This window comes from Curcuma longa, chromosome 8 (assembly GCF_044706935.1).
Source record: "Curcuma longa cultivar G26 ecotype Majalengka, Jawa Barat chromosome 8, ITB_CL_G26_1.1, whole genome shotgun sequence".
In the NCBI taxonomy this organism is placed as follows: Eukaryota; Viridiplantae; Streptophyta; class Magnoliopsida; order Zingiberales; family Zingiberaceae; genus Curcuma; species Curcuma longa.
The window spans coordinates 3,939,971-3,944,685 of NC_133868.1; the positions used below are offsets into that span (position 1 = coordinate 3,939,971).

A 4,715-nucleotide genomic window follows, 5' to 3' on the forward strand; every position below is an offset into this window, starting at 1 on the left:
TGTATATGATTTAGATTACTCAAACCCTATAAAAAACATTGAGTTCCATTTTTATAAAGATCAAATACGGCGACATAAATCAATAAGAATGATAATAAGGAAAAATTCAAGATGCAGGTCATTCATATTGGTTAATGCACATTTATGCTACTAACATCCTTTTCCCAAATAATTTGATACCTGACAAAACGAGCAGGCTCAAACCCAGGGACATCAGGAGGGCCATACGGGTCATAACGAGCACCTGGTGGTACACCCCTGTTCAGAGATAAATGTTTTCAAATTGTCCAATCTAACGATTATCATGCAGCAAAGTTAGACAACCAATAGCAAGAAATTAACTATTCAAGGACTTACGGAAGGCCGCCAATGAAGCCAGGTCGTTCATCAGAACCAAAAAACCTTGGATCATTTGGTCCTGTCACATTCAGGAATATTAAGAACAGTAAAGAACATTTGGAAATACTATTAAGATGGTACCAACGTACCTACAAGCATACCACCACCTATACCAGATCCTCTGCTGATTATGCATACACCAAATTAGTAAATGATTCCCACCAATAAAATGCAACTGATATACATAGGTAATGAACTAAAGATGGGGGTATACCTATGCGGATAAAATCCAGCACCAGGACTAGGATACAGATCACTTGTTCCGCTAGCAGGAATAGGGGGGGTTAAAAGATGGGCATATAAGGAACAGGAGTTAAAAGATCACTTGTTCCAATAGCATATAAGGAACAGGAGTTAAAAGATGGGCATACAAAACCAAGATCAGATTAAACTGATATCTTTTCCAAATATTAAGTTTACAAATCCTTGAAAGAAGGAAAGAAAGGTTAAGTGACCTGATGTTGGTAGAAAAAAATAGAAGGAAATTCTAAAATGGTTTCTTTATTACTTCCCCAAAACAGAATCTTTCATTCCACACCATCACCCAAATCAAACCAAATATGATATGTTAAAACGATGCAAAAATGTCCCACATTTACTTAGAAGAAGTATATTTTTCAAAAATAAAAATAAAAAACAAGCCAAAACAAATAATGAGACTTACACCAAAACAAGAAGTTTCAAAATAACCGGATTGTAGTTCCAAAAGAAATAATGTGCTTAAGGTAATAAGATTAAAAGAAAACATTGAAGGAAATAAACAATAGACCACAGTATTGAAAACTTCATAATTGTTAAATAACTAGGAAATATTGATCTTCGTGGAAAAAAACTCACCCTGGATGGTAAGGTTCCTGCTGACCAACTATTATCAAAGAAGGTTCACTGGTGGTATTGAGGCAGAGAGAGGGCTCGCGGCGGCGGAGAAGAGGTCGCGCGAGGAGAGGAGGGGAGGGAGAGAGAGGGCTCGCGGTGGCAGAGAGAAAGAAGGAGATCGAGGTAGCGGCGGAGGAGAGGGTTAGGGCAGCAGCGGTGAAGAAAGGAGGTCAGATCGCGCGCGATTAGGGTTTCTGCAGACCTCTGCGGGGTTTTTTTTCCTTCCGCTGGCCACGCGCACGCAAAGAACCGCTGACGTGGCGTCCACGTCAGATGTCGCCCAGCAGACGCCCACGGATGTCGCCCAGCTGAACTTTTCTGTATATATATATATATATATACACACGGTTTTGTTATCCTGAGCGACTTCTCCTGAGCAACTCCTGAGCGACGCTCACTACAAGAAAAACAGTCATAGACATCGGTTTTCCACCGATGTCTATGAGAAAATCGACCGATGTCTATGAAGGCGTTGTAAAAGGTCTGACATTTTAGACATCGATTTGTAACCGATGTAGTATCAATTAACAACATCGGTTTGTAACCGATGTAGTACCGATGTAGTATCACTCAAAGACATCGGTTCTGCAACGGTGAAAAACCGATGTAATATCTATTTAACATCAAATTTAGCAACGGTTTTCGACCGATGTAATATCACTTAACGACAACGCTTCCAAACCGATGTCATTGAATCTAAAACTGTTGTAATAACACTTATTTTTTTATGTTATTTGTAAATTATGATTGAGCAAGAGTACACAATTATCATAATATTATAAATTCACCCAACAAATCACAAATAGAAAAGCACCGATATATTTAATCACCTCAATATTTACAAATAACTAAAAGTAACCAACACAAATATTCTTCTTGCACATATTACACATTCCATGAAAAAAGCTAATAGAGATACACATCAAGTCAATATCCACAAATTACATTCCATGAAAATGTATGCATCCTCCATGCAAGGAAAGAATGCTGGTGGAGCTACCGGAGCTTCTTCAAATTTCCTCATAGGTGAGCGTCTTCAAATTATATCTGCAGGCCACAGTTCATCACATCAGAACATCATAAACTTGTGAGTTATTATTATGATTCTAGCAGCTGAATATTAATTTTCTTTAAGGATCTACCTCCTTAAAGGAAGATGCCATGACCCATTTTTCCTTTTTCCTTAATCTGAACTACTTCCTTTTTATCCTACTTCCTTCCCTTCTCTTCGTTTTAACACAATTCAAACAAAAGCATGCTATGAAATTAAGTTGAGAGGGGGGGGGGGGGGGGGATGTATTATTAAATTCAAAAAGAGAATAATCACACTCACATATAAATATCTAACATAGACATAATGTCCCATGTGGGGACTAAACTCATATATTATAAGACTCATAAAACAATTAACAATGACTAAGGCCTAAAAAAAGGTAAAACAATGGGTAGAAAGGGCAAAACATAACAAGCACACCAAGGGCTTTAAGTGGGCAAAATGGTAAATAAATATCTAAAAAATCATTAACTGAGAGATTAAAATGCTATCGCATGTGAAAATAGCAGTTGGCATCTTGAAGCTCATTCCAAATGAAAGGCATGAGCAAATACTAAGATCATGTAAATGTAGTACTAAAAGAATGAGTGAAGACCTCCAGAAAGCACAAATGGTTCAGTGGGACACATAGCCAGGGCAAATTCCGCATTTTGTTGATGTCCTGTTAATATCTGCAGTAAGAGACCTTGATTAATCAACCATGACAAAAGGAAAATCAACAATATTAGCAGTATGAACAAGCATTTCTTCTGTTTATTGACTGACCAAATCTGGACGGGATTCAGAAGCTCCTAACATTGGATGGCGATTTGGTTGCGTTTCAACATCCCAAATTAGAACCTTCAAAAACATATCAGAAATAAGATAGGCCAAAAAGTGAATTTTCCATGTATTTGAATCACAAATTTTCCTTACATCAGGGTTGTCAGTATGTGTAGCAACTATTTTGCTGTTTTGAGGAAGCTCTCTAATTCTGTTTACCTGCATGAAATGCTAGTGACTGATGAAGAGATACAACATCAATCTCAAATATTGAGTATTGGTCATGTATGTTGTGCATAAATAATCAGCAAATAGCATCAAGGCAGTTATATGGTTGAGGTCAACGACTTTCTTTACCTCATTTGCCACAACATAACATAATAATAAATTGACATGCTTTCAAAACCACACTAAAAAATTGAAGCAGCAATGCTATTGCTCGAAGCGAGGGAACAATCAATGCATGTTCTCTCAGTATAATTGAAAACCAACTCAGAGACTTGGGTAATCTAACAGCCTTTTTTTAAAGACATCAATTGACACAACAGCTTTCGCAACAGAACATAATAATAACTTTGACATGCTTTGGAAACCATAGTAAAAAACTCAAGCTATAATGTTATTGCTCTAAGCTAGGCAGCAATCAAGACAGGTTCTCTTTGTATAACCAACTCAGACTTAGATAACTTAACAGTTTTTTTTAAAGACACCAGTAGATAATAATTGTCACCATATAGTGATATACCATTTTTTTGGCAGTGTGGCCCTAGGGTTCCTTTCACATGACAACCAGGAGATCTCATTCTTTCATATTGTAGATAACAGATCAAGATTCACTTTCAGAAAACTCGCTTTACTAAGAGCTCCACAAAATTAAGTTTAGTAAATATTTCATTGGAAATATTTCATTGGGTCATGGCATCTTCCTTACTAGTTACGGTGGTGCTGATATTTGATGCAGGAGAAGCGCTCGAGGGAGGCGAAGAAGGCCGAGGGCGAGCAAGTATCCTACCGGCGGATGCGCTGGCGGCGGAAGGATTAGGGTTCGAGGGCGATGAGATGGCCGAATCAGGGAGAGCGGCGGCGGCGTTGACGGCGAGGGTTCAGCACAGCGAGGTGGCGTCGTGGAAGAGGAGAGAAGAGGGGACGGGGCTTCCTCGATTCGTGAGGGAAGGAAACGCGCGACGGCGTGAGGAAGAAGAGGAGAGCCGGCGGCGTTCGTGTGAGTGAGGAACCAGCGAAGGAAATCGTTACACAGTACCGACTTAGGATTTTTGCGTATTAACATCTAAAGAAGCAACTTTGGAAAATATACAACGGTTTTAAATTGTTGTTATAACTTCCAAAACCATTATTGAAAGCGCAAAAAGACATCAGTTTTAAATTGTTGTTATAGCTTCCAAAACCGTTGTTGAAAGCGCAAATAGACAACGGTTTTCAAACCGTTGTTGTAGTCTTCAAAAACCGTTGTTGTAATCCCAAAATAGCGGACATAGACAACGGTTTTAAAACCATTGTTGTATCATCCAAAAACCGTTGTAGTAGTCTCCCATCAACCTCTCAAAGACATCGGTTTTTCTTAAAACCGTTGTAAAAAAGTAAAAGACATCGGTTTTGCCATAAA

General features: G+C 38.5%; 1 long non-coding RNA gene across 1 annotated transcript; it reads right to left on the reverse strand.

Moving 5' to 3' along the window:
- Positions 1-180: 180 nt before the first annotated feature.
- LOC141832815 (uncharacterized) lies at positions 181-683 on the reverse strand. The gene is made up of 4 exons (XR_012602151.1): positions 614-683; positions 489-520; positions 358-418; positions 181-258 (listed from the first exon to the last, which is right to left on the reverse strand). It is a non-coding gene; the product is annotated as an uncharacterized LOC141832815 (long non-coding RNA).
- Between the last annotated feature and the right edge of the window lie 4,032 nt (positions 684-4,715).